Source organism: Phalacrocorax carbo, chromosome 7, assembly GCF_963921805.1.
Source record: "Phalacrocorax carbo chromosome 7, bPhaCar2.1, whole genome shotgun sequence".
Lineage (NCBI taxonomy): Eukaryota > Metazoa > Chordata > Aves > Suliformes > Phalacrocoracidae > Phalacrocorax > Phalacrocorax carbo.
The window spans coordinates 19779848-19799198 of NC_087519.1; the positions used below are offsets into that span (position 1 = coordinate 19779848).

At 36.9% G+C, this 19351-nt stretch overlaps 1 protein-coding gene across 5 annotated transcripts in view; it reads left to right on the forward strand.

The window, feature by feature from the left end:
• TLN2 (talin 2) overlaps positions 1-19351 on the forward strand; it is a 229989-nt gene that overhangs the window by 73799 nt on the left and 136839 nt on the right. For 4 of the 5 annotated variants that reach the window (XM_064456644.1, XM_064456649.1, XM_064456646.1 and 1 more), the window contains one exon: positions 11561-11643. The exons of the other annotated variant lie outside the window; for it this stretch is intronic. The gene's annotated coding sequence lies outside the window, so the exon portion shown is untranslated. The remainder of the gene's footprint in view (positions 1-11560; positions 11644-19351) is intronic. 5 annotated transcript variants of the gene reach the window in all.

Genomic DNA, 19351 nt, shown 5'->3' on the forward strand with positions numbered 1-19351 from the left:
CTTTTCCAAAGTGATGTGAAACTCAGACATTAAATGATATTATAGTGTGCTCCCTAATTATCTGAGGTAGTTTGATCTCCAGAAGTAGATTACTTTATCTACAAAGGCTGTTTTTGTAGAGAGAAATTGTGAGGGAGAACTGTATTTACCACTAAATTTTGAAAATCAAACTCTTTTGGGGGGAAATAATTTCAATTCCAAGACTTTTAAGAAGTCACAACCATTACAAATGACTGGTCTTAAGATGTCATTCTGTAAGTAATACAGCTATAATGGTAAACATACAGAGAAAGTTGTATCTTGCTTTCCAGAACTGCATTTTGCTACCTGATTGCCCTGGGCAGCCTCCTGCTTGGGTGGTCTGTTAGAAGACAGTTTTCATTTACACAGTTTGAAAGCAAATTGTAATAATACTTTCAAGATGTCTTGATAAATTAATGGCCTTTCACTGGGATTTTTTTTTTTTAGGAAATTTTATTTCAAGCTGTGAAGTCTAAAGATCATGCATGGTATGTCAATTTTTCTCTAAAGGAACTGAGACTTTAAGAATAGTTTTCTGGAACACAAGAATAGAGGAATGAATCAATTTCATAGTCATTACTTGAATTTGGGCACCTCTGTGGAGTTTGTTAGCAGGTTGGTATATCTTGGCATAAATTTTCTCCATTACTACAAAATCCAGTATTTCTTCCCTCCTTCAGCACTCTGAATTTGGCAGCATAGGTCTGTGTACTGCCAGCTCTTCAGAAATACATGCAGTTTTAACAGCTGAATGATAGCTAGAGTTATGTTCATGGAATTTTAACTGTTGAATTTCCTAGGCATAAAATATTTACATGGATACAGTATTCTATTAAGAAAGAACTAAAGTTATGACTGACTCTTGTTCTGAAAATATCTAAATCATCTGAATAGAGATTGGAATATTCTTATAGTGCATATAATGCAAAATACAGTGAGACTTCTAACTCCCTGCTTTATAATATGAGCTTTTCAAGGTAAGAAGTTACAACCATTGGCAAGACCAATGTAAAGCTTTTGTTTTGAACTAGGAGAAACAGTAGGTATGCCTTTCGGTGAGTACTCTAAAGACTTACCTCCCCCAGCAATGGCTCACTGGATGTTCTCCAATTTCTCTTTGGGCCTAAGGAAGGTGTTCCAGAGTTGTGCATTTTTAAACTGCTGATTAGGTTTTTAAGCTGGGGTTTACCTCAAATGCAATAGAATTGCTTCTGTTGGAAACTTCTGGCTTTGGTTGTTGAAAATGCTGGGTGTGCTGTTCCTATGTGATGGAGTGTAGTGTGAAGACCTCTTAGGTAAAGCCATTCTAAGGCCATGGGTGTTCTCATGTGTAAAGTAATAATAGCGAATATGCACATACGTGTATGTGTGTAGTATGTGGAGTTGGCCCAGAATAATTTATCTCCACATCTCAGTGTAGCACATTTTCTTTGCGAACCAGCCATCATTCTGAGGAAGTCTAGGACCAGTTCCATTTTTTTTTGAGATTCTCTGTAGTGCACATAGACCTGGACAAGATGGTACATCAAAGGTTTGTTGTCATACTGACAAAAAGATTGGGTGGGAATTTAAGTTTGTTTTGTTTTGGTGAGTTTGGATCATTCTGGTTTGAGTTCAAAATTTTTTCCAAACATCATAAATTCATAGGCTGACGTGAACTTTGGATGTTTAATGTATTTGTGATTCAGTACGTTTCTTACTGTCAGGGTAGTTCATGTGTTGCCTAAGTAAAATATTTAATAACTTGGTGTGAAGATAAGGAAATTTTACAAACCACTGTTCTTTTAAAAAGAATCCCTTCAGTTTAGTAAAACAGTGAGGATAATATAAAAATGAAAAATCCAAGCTTTGTTTCTATTGAAGTTGGATTTCTAACACTTTGTATCTGGAGTCTCTGAACCATTACTATACCAACCCTTTGGATGCAAATGTAAAGCAGTTTAGCTTTCGAGGAATATGTTTGGAAAGTTGGCAAACTTCCCGCTAGTCATGCCAAAGAGGTAAATTGTGTGCTTTGTCTGCTACAGTGTAAATGGACCATAGTTCTGTTGTGAACAGATTTAGCTGGCAAATTTTAGGCTAATTAGACAGCTTGAGAATTACACTGTTAGAATGGAAGGTTTCCTGTCTTCGTAACATACTGTGAAGAAATTGTACCAACAGCAAAAACCTTGTGGTGTTTCTGTGTTTTGTTGTGGTTTGCGGTTTTTGTTTGGTTGGTTGGTTTGGGGTTGGTTTCCCCCCACCCCCTTACCTGTCTATTGAAAGATTTTATTATTTTATTGCTTATTCAGCTCATGCACCGACCCTGTACAGGAAATCTCAACTCCTAAAACTGATACTCATATTGCCAATGACTTTATTTGCAGGTTTATTTGTTGCAGCCAAAATTGTGTATGAATTTCATGTCATCATTCAAGATGGAAGTGTTCACATTACAGACAACCTCATAATTTGATTATGACCTTGTAGTATCTCTTGAAAGTGACATATTGAAATTAATATTGACAATGCAGTAGATATTTTTGTTTCAGTTAGCTTAACTGACTGTACTTGGAACCAACCACCTTTACCCTTCCTGCAGGGATTTTAATGTAAGACCTGTATCTGGTAATAGTTTTATATAGGGTTAAAATCTAGCACGCACATAGTCAAGTTATTTAAAATATTCTTGTATTTTCTTTAAATCTTTGAAAAGAAACGAAGAAGTGGTAGCCAATCGTAATAGGCAGTCAATTGTCTAAGGCTTTAGATTTTTTCTAAATTGCCTTATGCTGTAAATTCCTCTTTGATCCAACTGTAAGCCTAGGCTAATTGGGTTTTTTGGGTGAAAACGAAGTTTAAATATGTTTTTCTGAAGAGGAAAGCTTGACTGGGGGTTGGGAGCAGGGCTAGGGATTGTTTTGCCTTTTTTGGATGAGTAGCCTGAAGGAAAATGTGAACCTACTGGAAAAGGTGCTTATTTGGAAGTGTTTGAGGCCTGAGTGATTCATGACTTATAAGTAAGTACCATAAAAAAAAATATGGGAACTGCTACTTTTTTTTTACTTTTGACAGCTGAATTCATGCTTTTTCATAAAGGTGATGCAAATACACTGAGGTTTGTTTATATTGCCATAGAACTGCTGAGGTTCAGTAGCTTCCACTGAACCAGTGAATCTTTGCAATCCACTGCTGAATAACTGATGATGTAATGTATGTCAGCATAAATGGATGAGAAATCTGATTAATTTTTACCTGAATGCAAGTACACATTTGGATATTCTGAGTGTATAGCACCACAGCATGAGAAGAAAATAGATCCTGTGTTGAGGAATTTTTCTGATACTATGGAGCTCTGTTCACTGCTCAGATATTAATATCCAGCAGAGAACTGCAACTGTTTTAAGGCAAGCTACACTTTCTGTTCTCATGAAAAATAGGCTTAACATCTTGTTTACAGCTGTTAATCTGCTTACAGATTGTCTGGTTGGAAATTAAGGATAATGTTAGTGTAGATTCCAAATTGTAAAAGGTCAGAGATTACAATTAGTGTGAATGGTACCCTGATGAAGAAAGTGCAATATACTGATTTTTGAAGACTTGTTATTTCACATCATTGCCTGTCTTTTTCAATTACTATGTATGGTATCACATGATTGAAAAGGATGTATTTAGCTCTGTTTTTAAACACTATATTGTATGCTCAAATCTAGGGCCAGAGATTTTATAATAAATGAAGAACCATTGCTGATGGCTCTAGTTAACTTCTTGCAGACATTGCAAGTCTGGCATGCTTAGTAGTGGTTGGTACTTGTAATTCTCTGGATACTTCCTGTAGTAGTACTCAGAGGGCAAGTGTCATTCACATTGTGACAGAAGAATAGGTGGGTTTGACACATGGCACCTTTCTAGTGCACGGTTTCTTAGGAGGGCAGTAAAGCAGGACTGCCTTATACTTAGAATCCTGTGAATCAGCCAAACTTTCTTTTGTCAAAGGATAGGCTTTGCAATTTGATGCCAGGATGACATACTGTGCCAGGCAAACATGTTTCAAAGAACTTACCAAGCATGACTGAATGTGACTATTTGCTGTAGCTTTTTCTGTAGTAGTCGTAGCAATAATAATAATAAAAATAAGTTACCATTTAACTTTTGCTTACCTTAAAAGGAATAACAATTCACATTAAACAAGATTTTTTGTCTTTCTGCTTGTCGTGGTTTAGCCCCAGTCAGCAACCAAGCACCACGCAGCTGCTCGCTCACTCCCCCCTGGTGGGATGGGGCAGAGAATCGGAAGAGTAAAAGTGAGGCAACTCATGGTTTGAGATAAAGACAGTTTAATATGTAAAGCAAAAGCTGCGCGCAGAAGCAAAGCAAAACAAGGAATTCATTCACTACTTCCCATGGGCAGGCAGGTGCTCAGCCATCCCCAGGAAAGCAGGGCTCCATCACGCGTAACAGTTAATTGGGAAGACAAATGCCATCACTCCAAACGTCCCCCCTTTCCTTCTTCTTGCCCCAGCTTGACGTTATATGGTATGGAATATACCATTGGTCAGTTTGGGTCAGCTGTGCTGGCTGTGTCCCCTCCCAGCTTCTTGTGCACTGGGCAGAGCACGGGGAGCTGAAGAAGTCCTTGACCAGTGTATGTGGTACTTAGCAACAGCCAAAACATCTCCACATTATCACCACTGTTTCCAGCAAAAATCCAAAAGATAGCCCCATACTAGCTACTATGAAGAAATTTAACCCTATCCCAGCTGAAACCAGGACACTACTAGACAACAAAATTAGAACCTTTTTTCTGACTTACCTAGAGAGGAAGCTGCAGTTCAGGATAGTGTTTGAGTAATAACTGCTCCTTTATGGAGAACTGTCTACCGGTACTGAGGAGCCCTGAGTAGGAAGGAAAGTAGTATTTGCCTGACAAAAGCTTCAAATTCATGAAAACACAAGAAGATATTTCTCTCTCATATTAATCAAAGAGAGTTGGCTCAGGCCTCATAATGTAAGAAAAATGAGATTTACATAATTTTGAAAATATAGCAGAGTATAGTTGACTTTAAATGATCGCAACAGGCACTTCGTTCTGCTGTATACAAACATGATCCTTGAGAAAAAATTAATGCCATACTTTCCTCTTGTTGCAGAATTTACCTGTTGTAGCTTTTCAGACCTCCTCAAAACTATCATCCCATGCCTGCAGGTTGCTGTAAAGATTGACAGATAGAAGCTGTGAAACAGTAGTTAAGATCTGAGTGAAACAGTAATAGATCCTTACAGGATGCAAGTCGAGTTTTGGCAGACCTGTGCAGGGCTGAGCTACAAAGGAAGAAAGACTAGCTTGAATGTCTCGGCTCATGCTGAAGCACCATTTTCATAAACTTCACAATTTTAAAGGAATAATGTTTAGTTCCAAGTGTAAGGGAAGAATTGTGTTTGAGAGTTTAGTTTCACTGGGTGGATAGTTGAATTTGCCTAGATGCTGAATACCTAGTTCCAGTAGGTGAAATTCTGATCATTTATGGAGTCTGTGACACAGCAATAGACTATCTGGTATACATTGCTGATTATAATCAATAAAGAAGAGGTTGGTTTGGTTATTTTGAACAGTTAATCTGCTTGAAGTCACTGTTGTCAGGCAAAAAGACCCAGAAGTGTTGGATGTCTTGGACATCGGATGGTTGGAGCAGAGACAACCTGAGTGGCCTGTTATCTAGGGAGAGTGGGGCAATCTGTATTACGATCTGATAAATGGTAGTTTCTCAAGCCTAAAGTGTAAATGATACATCATGTGTGTCTGGTGGAAAGGGCGGGCAAGAAATGACATTGCATATCGGTTTGTTCTGCTTTCTAAAATGGATTTCCCACTATAGTGAACATCTCCTGTAATACTTTGCAGGGGGACAGGGAAAGTTAATTAAAATTGAATTTTGTATTCAAAGGTCAATGTTGTGTTTCAATTCATACTATTAAAAATTGGTTTACCTGCAGCAGCCATTTTGGGATATAGGGTACTTATTGGTCATTTTTTCCCCTTTGTATCCTGTTTTTATCCTTCACAAATAGTAAGAATACTAGCAAAGCATTTGGGTGTTCTGTGTTGTCCAAGTTACATGTGATGAAACTAAATGCAGAATTTCTGGGTTTATATGCAGTGCTCTTCTGTTTACCTTCTGCAGCTAGAAAAGCTTGCTGGTCTCAAGGTAGTGCAATGCCTAAAACTTGAAAAATCAGAAGCTGAAACCTGGCTGCCAGCATAAAGGAGGCAAGCATAAAGTGTCATAATTTAATAGCTTTTCCTCACTAACCAAGAGGAGTGTAGTAATGGTTGTGCTATGATTGTTCATTGTTTCACAGTTATTGTAGTTATAGTATCTTAGAGGAACATTTATATAAAATATTTAAAGCTTTATCAAAATGGCTTTTGGTAATGAACTGTTACCTAGATTAAAACCTAATACAAACCCTTTTGAAAAATTTTAAAATGAGACCTTCTTCAACTAGATTTCTGTTGGCTCTCTGTTAGACTCTGTGAATAATGGCTCACAGTGTATAGAAGGGTACCACTGTCTTTCTCTGGTTGTGTTTCTGTTACGGGCTCTTCATGCACTTGTCCAGGCATGGAGTGCATATACCCATGTGCTTGATCTCAGAACGCCCCACTGGATACACCTGATTCCTGCTGTGTTATGCTAGTTGAGCCAGTCTGCCCTCAAGAAAGGAAAGCCCATGTATGACTGTAGTTAGCCTGTGGGTTTACCCGAGATGTGTAAACTCAGTGTGTTGCTAATCCATCTGGGTTTTTTTGTGTGTTATGCAACGCTTTAGGAGGAGGTAGCATATCTGTTCTCAGAAATCACCTGCAAAAATATTGTTGATTACAAGAATATTTAATGTAGTAAATGTCAAAGGTTGATTTGATTGTGAAAAATCCTATATTGATCTACTACACAAAAACATGAGTGTTAGTTCTTAATGTCCATGTGATAAGTAAAGATGTATGTAAGCTCAGTTTTACTCAGGCATATGGCTGTTTCCGGTAAGTGTTCAGACAATCTTAAAGTTACTGTAGCTTTCAAGTGCATTTTTGGTGGTGTCTTATCCCACCATTTCTTCACGTGATTAAGATACCTCCCAGTGCTATTGAGCTGAATGCCACCTTTGTCTTGAAATGGAACCATAAATGCATGTTACTTGGCGCCTCCAAATAGTCAGTTAAGATTTTAACTTAAGATTGTAGTATTTTTTTCTTAACATCTTATAATCTTGTTATCAGTAGGCCTGATGTTGTTACATGAATGCTACCTTTGCCAGCAGAAGGTAACTCAACGTTTTTACACAATAAGAATGTGAAATCAAGGTCTAGAAGCCTGGTGGCAGCCTTCATTGTGAGGCAAACTCTAGAATGATTCTTTTTTAGCATTCACATGTGTGTGGTTTTTAAATAAAGTGGTGAAGATCCTTGTCTGTAAAGGTAGAAATTTTGTCAAGCATTACATCAATAAGGACCTTTGTATTATAACAGAATTAAGTTTTGCCAATTATTCCTCTGATATATTCACGTCCTGTTTAAATTGTGTTCATACTAGCATGCTCTGAAGCCATCTTTTCTGTACTATAACTATATGGGTTCTTAGAATATAGGAACTCATCTGTACTGGGCAGTACGTCATCTTTGCCCAGTGAAGATTCTTCCTGCTTCACCTTCCAGGCTACCTGTTTGTTGTACAGAGTTGACAGAAAGCAATTCCATTGCAAACTCTGCAATATTAAATGCTCATTGAGTGCAGTGTGTCTTACCTAAGCATGTTGCAGACCCTCCCATGTGGAGCGTACGTAATGGTGTGTGTTCTCAGAATATTGTTTTACAGAATGTATTTTGTTTGTTGCGCTGATTAGGGATTAGAGAGATGTCAGAAAAAGAGAACAGAACAAACACTTAAAAGGAGGATAGGAGCTGTATTCATGTGGGTATTTTTAGTATATGGAGCCAAAATCCAGATTCAGGATGCGAAGGAATCAAAATAGGAAGTTACTGAGAAGAGTTTTGAAGGAAGGTGGGAACCTGGTTTTGGGTATAGTTTGGGGACTATAGTGGGTCCTGTTGAATATGTTCTTTGCAGTGTACTGTGAGTGGCTGCATAGACCATATTTCTCCATCCTCTCCTTAAATCTGGTGGAGTTCAGCCCTATTTTGTAGGGATGGGACTGGTAGCAGGGATTCAGCCTCTGAAGATAATGCTTAAAATATCTTGTGCCTCATAATGCATATTTCATATCCATGTAGTAATTTACTCTCTTGTAGTCTTTAAGAAAATAATAAAAGAAAAGAGATAAGTGGAGGAACTAAGAATTGAAAGTCACATGCTACAAAACATATAAATTAGTACCAGCTTAAAATGGCCATTTGATGCCTTTATTGTGTGCAAGGAACATAAAGTTTTGAAGCATGGAACATACATCATAGAACTAAACTTCCCAATGTCTTGGGCAGAGGGAAAAAATTTCCCATTTTATAGCTCAAAATATTAAGCTATTAGCAGATTCATTTAGCAGGGGTGATAGAGTAATGTGATGATGAATGGCAACAGGATTAAAACATAGGAGTCCATGCTTTGTGTAATGGACCTTGTATTTAGATTTGCTTTTGGTTCTTACAGCAATGCTGGGCTAACAACAAGAAGAAAACAAAAATAAATAAAACCAAATAAAACCTCCAAAACTTACACACCCCATACCCCCCCCCCCCAAAAAAAAAAAAAAAAATCCAACAAAACCACCCAACCAAAACAAACCCAAACAATAAGACACCACACAAAAGACATTATAGGAAAATGCACATAAATGCAAAGGAAATACATGGGTAGAAATATTTTCCGTATTCAAAAAACGTAGTATAAGAGGATGCTGGAGTTTATCCTTGTGATCTCAGTGAGCCTGTAATCCAGATGCTACTGAATTAAATTACGTTATCACCAAGAATTTTGAGAATGCAGAATATCTAGGAAATATCTATAAAAGGCAAAACCATAGTTTACCGCATAACATAGGATTCTGCAACAGAATTGAGAAAGCATATTCTACTTGAGCGCTTCTCTCTATTCAGTCTTTTTCTATAAATAATATCACTAGCACTTGAACAAAAAACCCGTCATAGAAATGTAGCTGCATTGAAAGCAGCTAAAAAAACAACTGGAAACATTTCATAGAAAATGTAGCTACATAGAAACCAGCTAAGAAAAAAAAGAGGGGGGGGGAGGGATTATGCTAAAAAATAACTCAAAATATTCAGAAAGCCCTGTTAAATTTTGTATAAACTTCCAGAATTAGGTGCTTTATACACTCATTGCTCCCACCCTACAATAGGTTAAGAATGTTAGTAAGTAGGCTCATGCTGTGAACAAATCCAGGGTTCAGGGCAGCGGATTTGCTGACTGGGCTTTTGGGCAGTTGAGTTCTATCTCTGACTACATTCCAGGAAGTGAGTACAATAGAAAAACAGTGATTAATAGTTTTTAGGTTTTCTTTAGCTCCAATTGGTAAATAAAAACTATATGGCTACTTCACCAGTAATTAACCCACTTGAAAATGAATGTTCCTTCCACAGTTGCATTTGTTCAAGCTAGTCTTAAAATATAACATAGTATAAGCAATTTTTGTTTTTGTCAGACTCCACAAGATACATTAATTTTTCTACTGTTAAACATTCAGATAACTGAAATTCCACTATTTTAAATGAAGTTGTAATTTTGAAACATGGTATGCTGCTCATTAGGCTGCTCTGGTAGTATATGCAATGCATTGTTTTGTTCCTTCCCTTAATGTAAAATGTTGAGAGCAGTTCCTTCACCTTTTCCCTTCCCAGTCACATCTCTGATGAGCACTTATATGAGTAGATAGACCTTCCTGATAGACTACAGAAAAATAAACTTCTAGTTCACCATATTTGGTTTATACCTTGAAAACGAGAACTGATTTTTCTTGTTGTTTTTCTAAGGAACAGTTCTGTTATAGAACTGCATCTGAAAAGAGCAGATTTCAAAGCTGTTTCCTAACCATTTAAATCACAACAATGGTAAACGAACAGCATGACTTGAATTGGCAAATTTATTTTGTTAGGTATAACTAGAAAGAAGCAATACTGAGATGGTCACTTCATTCTCTGCTACATCAGGTTTGTTGTCCCCTAGATGTGGTATGTTCTTAAGACATGCTTTTTTTGGATATAAGTCTGGTAAGCGTCGGTCTTAATTGATGAAGGCTCTGAGTAGAGGTGAAGATGTTTCCAGCTGGTACTTGGTCCTCTTGGAACTTGGGAATTTGAAAGGGTTTCTGATGTCTTTGTCAACAAAGGACTGAAAATGAAGGAAGGTATTGGTGTTGCAAGTGACTCATGGGCTGTACTGAACAGGACTTTGGCACGTTACTGTAATAGAAATACTTGTATACTAAGGTATTCCTTGTTACATGTGTAACTTTAACTTCCTTGTCTTTGTAAATTGATACATAAACTAGTTTCAAATTTGGATAGCTGTTGTGGATCAGAACTTAATCTGAATTTTTTGGTTGCTGTAAGAGGGTGCACTGAGAGATCTAAAAGTGAGATAAAAGCCTAGGGTAACTACAGTCTGCACACACAGAACATATACAGGCCTTTGCTAGCAGCAAGATCTAGGCCATCTTCTATTTGTCCAGATACATTACTGTGCCTGGAGAAGTGATCAGTCTTGTAAACTTTAAGATGCTTGAAGAAAAGGTGGGGTTTATTTCATAGGAGTGTGGGGTTGGGGGGTGGGAATTGATAAATTGCAATTTATTTCAGTGTTCAAACTGATTTGTCCATGCTCATGAGATTAGTATTAAACCTGTATGCTATATTAGCTTTTGTTTAGAGTAAAAACTAACAAATGATCCTAAGAATCCTAGGAAGAAAAAAGAAAACGAAGTCTAAAACAAAAAACCTAAAAACACCCAAACAACAAAGCCCACCTCCTCAAAACAACCAAAACCTTGAAATAAGTTTCTGTCAACTTCTAAAAACAAAACAGAACTATTAATTTTATTACTATTTTCCTGCAATCATACTCTCAGAAGGAGGTTCACTGTGAAGGGAAATTGCCTGGAGAGGCTTGTGCTGCGTTGTTTTCTACCAAGTAACTCCACACACAGACTGTAAACCATAGAAAAGCAGTTAATGCAAAATAGACATCTCTGAGAAGTCAGTGTGATTGTTTCATTTATGTTAACCCCCAGACTTTTGCTGCAAGTTTTTTTGTTAAGCAACTAGACAATTTAAAAGTATTTACTTCTATAAACTCAGAGTTAATTTATTATGACCTTTTAAGTGTGAGTAATTTAAAAGCCTGGGTTGATTTCTATTTTCTTGAACTTAAAGCTCTTTTTTTTGGCATGTGAATTCTGACTCCAAAAGAGAAAAGGAAACTTAAAACTTCCTTAGTTGCTTCCTTTCCAGTGTGTTGGCAGAATGTACTTTAAAACTAGAGATTAATGGGCTGAGGATAAGAAAGTAACTTGTTTGTATCTTGTGTTACAGACCTGGTTACTGGAAGCATTCCACATGGTCAAGCAGTACTTTCAGACAAGCTTATTTTCTATTAAATGAAGTTTAATTTTGAGGTAAGGTTCTATTGAATTTCCTTTGTTCTGCATATAATGACAAAAAATGTCCTACAGTAATTAAAAACTTTTATCTGCTGCCTGTATATATCAGTGTAATACTTTTGTTAGAGAATACATTAAATCTATACAGCTGTGGCTGTGTTTGAAGAGAGAAATCAAGCTGAAAAATAAATGTCATGCATGAATATTGAAGCTCCAAGTAAACATTGCCATTAAAGCGGGAGACTAACCTGGCCATTACAGCTATTGACTATTTTTAAACAGTTTCCAGGGAGACTGAAGAATATGATCATATAATAAATGAGTTCTATAAGCCTTAGGAGAAAGGGCCATGCCTTTCATTGGTATGAGAACAAATAGCTGAGATGATGACTTAACTTTGTTTCATCTTAATACATGTTAAGAGGTGGCGAAAAGAACAAGGAAAAATCATTGCTAGAATAACTTCACAGATACATTACCATTTCTATACTGTAATGTTTAGAGAAGAGAATGTCACAAAGTGGTAAGGCTGGCTTTGGGTAAAATGTTGATAAATCTTGGTCCAGATCCTAATATGTTGGAGTTATTTTGACCTTGTACACATTGCTGTTCTAAACGTGTCTCTGGCTTTGACTGCTCATCTGGAAATTTTGCTTGTAATACTGAAAGGTCACTAACGGAGTTTTGTCCTGCTATTCTCCATGTTTGAAAAATGTCCTTAGTGAACTTTCAAAGCAGCCTATAATTAAAGCAGCATGTCAGTGTGCATCAGATATGTCTAAAGGCAATGTTAAATGAAGTAAAATCACTAAAGAGTAAATAGTTATTTAGGATACACATTTCATCATAGGTGCAAATCTTGAGAAGGCTAGATGGTTAGTAACACTATTTTGTTCTTGTTATTTTACCGTTAGAGCTAAATATTTATAGAACATTCTTATAATCAAGCCTGTCAGCAGGAACCTTGTAACTATTGTATATTTAAGAATTAACACTGCATTAAGTCCTCTCTTGCAATGTTTCTGTTTTCCTCGTTTCACTGATGCTGCTGTCAGATCACTGTTATCAATTGTGGTATCAAGTACCATGGCTAAAGATCTTAATTAGCATTTGATTTTAGAAAAAGTATTATCTCTTTGTGTAGTTAGACCAATTGTGTCTGGCTGTACAACTGATAGAACTGGGTTGGCAACTACATACTAATCAGACAAAACAGGTGCCTTTGGGAATATTCTTTGGTTTCTTATCTGTGAAAGGAGGTTTCCCCCAGGAAACATCAATTCATTCATGCTGGCCTGATTCAGGAATGAATCTCTCAATGTCCACAATTATTTCTTTCCTCTCTGTTGGCAATATGTCGGTGCTGCTGGCTGTTGTGCTGTTGTATTTGTAAGTGAATGGTAGGAGTGAATTTGTACTCAAGAAATTCAGTGACGTCTTCACACAGGATCTTGGTTAATAGATGGAACGATATCCCAGTAGTAACAAAAGTAACCATAGTCACTAGTAGAATCACTGCTAGTGATGAATATGAATAGTAAGGAATGCTTCAAGCCCTTTTCTTCATGCATACACTGGAATGAAAACAAAACCTAACATTACTGAAAATTCTTCCAGTCGGCCTTAAATATGTTATGTGACTGTGCAGAAATCCCATTCATTAGAACGGTTTTTGAGAGTTAATGGCATGTGTTTACTTGGAATTGACTAACACAAAAATGGCCAGGGAAGCTGATTTTTGCCTGTCTGCCACAATTCAGTGTATTTTTTTGCATCAGGTCGTTCAGATATCAAGACACGAGAAACTTGATGTTAAAGAAAACTTGCCCTTGTACGGCTTTGATAGCGTGGCTCCCTTTTCAATATTGAATGAATTTTAAAAGCTACTTGTGTTGTTGCTCTTGTGTAGATTGGCTAGCAGTTCTGCGAGAAGAAAATCTTAACCTTTCTTAATTTAGTTAAAAGCCATATCAGTTTGTAAAACAGCAGAGCCAAACAAGTGTTTGCACTGGGTGGTCAGCAAAGTAAAACATATTCATTAAAAAAAAAAAAGGGAAAAAGTAGGGTGTGTGTGCTAAATTGTTCTGTTTACTTTTTTCTTTTCCAAAAGTGGAAAACATTCTAAAATATTGTTGTAGGAAAATGTGCCTCCATGTCCTAATCCATATTATATAACATTACTTCTTAAAGGAGAGAAAAAAAGCACCAAAACCGTGTTTTACATGTGGATTAATTCACCACAATATGCTGTTTCCTTCTATGAAATGGAAGAAAATTAAGTCACATTCATTTTAGTATGCTTTACCATTTACGTTATTTTAATGGTGGCAATAGTTGAATGGCTTTTTTTAAGGCAATATTGATTCCATGATGCACAAAATGCTTATGGACTTATTCCAAACATATGTCATATGTCAGCCTATGACTTCTATTGCAGCCATTAGTCATATAGGGCAAGCAGATCAGAATTAGGTCTTCTGCTGCAAGAATTCTGGAGTGTTGCTCCCTTCATTCTGAGTCTTTGTTGTGGTGGTGGTGCATGGGGAGTGTTTTAAATTAGTCACCGTTTTCTGTTGTGCGGTAACTGTAGTCTCTGTAAACCACATTATCACTAATGGTGAGCTGGTTTTAAGCCCCCATCCTTGATCACTGGATCAAGGGGATTGCTGTGTACTGTGTGTATTGAATATTCAAAATCATCACCCCAAGATGGAAAGCTTTTTAATTTACTTTGTTTCTGTTCTGTGGGCTAAAACTCTCAAAAAAGGCTTTGTGGAGTTTGTAAGTACAAGAACATGCTGATGTATACAATTTCAGTTCTGGGAACACATGGAAAAAGATTAAAATGGTCAAAAGGCTATTTAATGACTGCTTTCTGAATTGCTGTATCAGCACTGGAAGAACTTGCTCAAGTGAGAATACAGTAAACTGGTTTATTATTAAAATTACTTATTCAGAGACACCTTCATCTTTTTTGTATGTGAACCAAACAAGAAATTACAACTTCTTATTGATGCCATTATTTAGGGGAAATAAACAATCAGGTGAAAAGTTTTCTAGCTCCCTTCAGCATAAATGAAAGAAAATAATATTTAATCTTGTTACTTTCATTAAAATAGCAGTGCATAACTAACTTCTCTTTGAAATTTTTCATTCAACTCTCCTAAGTTGCCAGTGCTAAGATTATTGAGGCTTAGCAAAATATAACTGTTGTCTTGAATGGGAGAAGCTCCTAAGTAGTTTAAACTTAGTTTCACATATGTCAGAGTTAATTTTCTTCACTGCAGCTGGCCCAGTGCTATGCTGTGGACTTAGTATGAAAACAATGTTGATAACACACCAATGTTTTAGTTGTTGCTGGGTAGCACTTGTACTAGTCAAGGACTTTTCCAGCTTCCCATGCTCTGCCAGGTGCACAAGAAGCCGTGAGGGGAAGGGGCACAGCTAAGAGCAGATTCAAACTGGCCAAAGGGATATTCCATATCATGTAATATCGTGCCCAGTATGTTAACTGGGAGGAGCTGGCCGGGGGGGCCTGGCAGCAGTTGCAGCTGGGGGACGGGCAGCGTCGGTCGGCGGGTGGTGAGCGGTTGTATTGTTTGTGTTTCTGTTTTTTCCCTTTTCCTTTTTATTATATTATCGTTATTGTTATTATTATCATAATATTATTATCTTTATTATTTTATTTTAATAATTAAACTGTTCTTATCTCAACCCACAAGTTTTTTTTTGTGCTTTTGCTCTTCCGATTATCTTCCCCATCCCACAGGGGTGGGGGGAGTGAGCAGGCAGCTGCGTGGTGTTTAGTTGCTGACTGAGGCTGAACCACGACAGCATAGTTCAAGAAAAGCATTGCCTAATGGAAGAAGGTGTTGTTGAAGGCCTGTGCTGGTTCTGTCAAATATGGGTGGGGAAGCAGAGAGTCTCAGGGGAAAGATGATCTAGGCAAATCAATGGCAGCATCCATGTCTCTTTCCCTGAACAGTGTCCTAAACCCTAAACAGGGTGTTCCTTTCAGGTTTTGTTAATAGAACCACTTAAACAATGAAGTTGCACTTAAAGCAACTGATGTAGCATGTTTTCCACAAGAAACAGGCACTCCAGCGGAGAACAGTTGTGACACAGCACATAATAAGCAAGTAGGAAACTGCAATAAAACTGAGACTCCTCCCAAAACTGGTTAGATTCCTGTTTTTAATACTTGGCTTACGTGGTGAGTTTCAGTATTTAATTTCACTATTTTGGTGCTTTCTCCCCCCTTTTTAAAATGAATTGTATGTTTTTTACCAAGAGAATAGGATGTATATAGAACTTGGAATTGTGAGGAAATCTATTTGATGTTTTAATGCAAAATATGGGGTGAATTGGGAAATAGTGGTGTGGGATTAGGTTGTAGAAAGCAAGAAAAGTGTTACACAAGAAAACATTTGACTTTTGTCTTGCCTAGTTGTTACAGTAAGGTACGCTTTAGAGGGAAAGGATTGGAGTTGCACAAGCAATTAGATTACAATAGCATAAAAGGACTTTTCCATATAATGGAACATTTCTGTAAGAGTAAGAGGAATGTAGAAGACTTGAAAAAGTATGTCAATTAATCTGATGTTTATGCTGAAGAACTCTAGTGTAGTTTTAAATTGTGTAATGCTGGATGAATGCTGTACGTCATTTAGGTACATAATATAAGATTTAGCACAATGCTTAATTCTAAAGATGTTTAGATAAAGATCTTGTAAAAATCAGTGTTTCGTGGCATTTCTTTTATTAACTGTGGTAGTAGGCTCCGTCCCTCCAAAAAAACAGTGGGGTAATGCTACTAGTGTCAGCAATTATACTGAAGTTTTAACTTCAAATTTTTCCATTGAATATTTTCTTTATATCCTTCTGCTCCTGGTCCATGGATAGGATTACTTCAAATTTTTGAAGTATTGCAGTATTAGACTGTAAATATATAATTCAGTGAGAGCAATCCAATGAGCAGTCTGTTGCAACTGGAGTTGATTAACAATGCTGAGCCTCCGGTAACTATAAAGAGGTTCTATTTTAAGTGCTTGATGCATGTTGTTAAGGTTTTACTTTTACAGCTAAAGTAGTCAGCCAGTCAGTGATGATAGTGGAGGGAGGAAGAGTAGGAGGAGGGTTTTGACCTTGACTGCACTCATTGCACTGGACAGCATATTAGGGAATTGTGTATTCCTTTTCAGTCCCTTTTCAATTGGAAACCATCTCAATGATATGCAATGCTTAAAAGCCATGATGATTTTTGGGCATGTATGTGTGCATGCGCTTGTATCATACATGCACACACAAATATGCTCTATTTATGTAACATTAGTATGTTTGTATGCACACACCTAAAGATATAAATAGTATATCAAAGCCAAGTAGTACTTCTAAAATTGACACTTGGTGTATCATTAAACATGTTATTTACCATGTCAATCCCTTTAATACCTTGTTACTAACACAAGTGTTTGTAAAAATAAAGCTGAGTTCTCAAATAGTTTGATTGAGAACATGCTATGTGTTTCTACAGTTGTGGTTTATTTGTTCCTTTTCAGGTGGTAATAGATACCAAAATAGTTTACAGATCTTCATTAAGTATTGCCATAACCTCTTGCCCATATACACTGGGTTTCGTTGTTTGCTACAGAAACAGTGTGCTTGAAAACATCCAGTGCTTTGCACTGTGTGCAGAAGAAGATAAACTTGATGAGATCAGACAGGGATTTCTATTTAGAAATAAACCCCTCCTTATGTTTTTATAGTATAAAGTTAAGGGGAAGATATTAATAACATACTCTATAATTTTAAATACCTTGTTGAATTTTCATGGTGTTAATAGCAGCTTAGACTTAGGGATTCTGTTGGACTTATTATTCCTTTGAGCTAGGAATTGTTTTTAAAACTCATTTAAACCCTTAAAAGAAAATAAACAGAAAATTTAGTGCATGACATCAGGACCTTGTGAACAGTCTTCTCTTTCTCAGAAGTGCTGGTTCCAGACAAGGCCCGTTTGCTGGGTGGCAAGTTGAGCCAATGTCTCATGACAAGCAGAATTCCGTGATTCTGTAGCTACTTGGAGTGATGGAAAGAATAAATCTCCATGTACAGCTGTCCCCTATGTTGTTATTTATCCAAGTGTTGTCATATTTTTTTGTCTTATATTTCATAGGTTTTTTTAAAGTAGATTTTGTCTGTTTCATAGATTTATTTTCAGAATTGCCTGAAACTCACTGTGGAAGTCAGTAGTAAAAATGAAAGTTTTGGCACAGGAGTAAGAGCTGGGAACACCCTAGAAAGTATATAAAAATGAAAACTCTGCCAATTTGTATGTATGATGTTGTCTGCAAAATTAACACTGAACTGTTCCCTGAAGCTGGGAAATCAGAAACATTAATTATATTGGAGTGAAAAAGAGGTGTTCGGCTGTTACTTGTAAGTCTTTTAAACAAGTTGCTGAAAGTCACTTTGTTGTGATTTTTCCCTTTAAGGATGTGTTCTGAGAAAGAGGTATTTTCAAACTGTGTATTTAAAATCATTGGTGAATCTGTGAAATTTCCAACTGGGAAATCTTGTTGCTCTACTTATTGTAGCCTCCCTTAGCATAAGACCATTTTTTAATGGAAAATCTGTTTGCAGGTAGAAACCCCTTAGGGAGAGTAAGTCAGTGTCCGTCCCTGATTTGCAGCTCAGTTGCTTGCATTGCAGGACCACCTCAAACACTTCTGACTATCTGCATTTAAGACATTCCTCTGATTCGCAACTAAATAGTCATTAAGTAAAAAATCCTTAGTCTTGTAGAGGGCTACCTGGTGAGTATCTTCTAGGTAGCCAAAATAGTAACTGTCAAATGTTGATCACAGCTGAAAAAAGTGGAAGGCCTAGCTGGAATCTCATGTCTTCAGGCAGGAAATGATATCTGTAGTTGTAAGTTGATTCTCAGATTGATTTCCCATTTGCTGCTGGCTATAATCAACAGAAGCAGTGACAATGACAGACTATTTTTCCCACCTGCACTTGGAAAACAAGCGCTTCTTTTTGTGCAGTAACTTTTCTTATTGCTTTCTGGTCTTTTTGTGTACATTGCAAAGAGTGGTTGCTTAAATCTTTTAGGAGGTTGTATGTAGTGCAGAACATTACAATGAAACAGGAATGATGTGTAATGGTCCAAGATGGTGTTGATTCCTTTGTGGTCCTGTTTGATCTATGAATTTCCCCACTGAACTGCATTCTACATCGATGCTGTTGACAATCAACTGAGGTGGAGGAGGTCCATTTTATTCTGACTTAAGAAACTGAGTCTTCTGGAGGAATGGTTTCTGTGGAGAATGTACTCAGCACTCCTCTTCTGGATAGTGCCTTTTAAATGACAGTGGTAACTGGAGTTCAATGCATTTTGTTTTTGTTACGAATTTATACCTATGTCACAAATAGTAGCCTATCTGACATCCTGTCTTTTCAGTTGTTTATGTGCAAGTGTGTGTGTTCATATACATATATATACACATGTCTATGCATATAGATGTAGAATGAGTGTGTTCTTGCATATATATAGCATATATCTGGTATATTCTTGCTCTGTGTACATAACGCATTTTAAGACACAAGAGCTAATAGTTACAAGACACAAGAATCATTCAGTGTCTTAGGTACATCCTGAAATAGGCTTTGCTAAGCAAAATAATGGAATATCTGAATTCAGGCTCTCAACCATTTGAAGTCT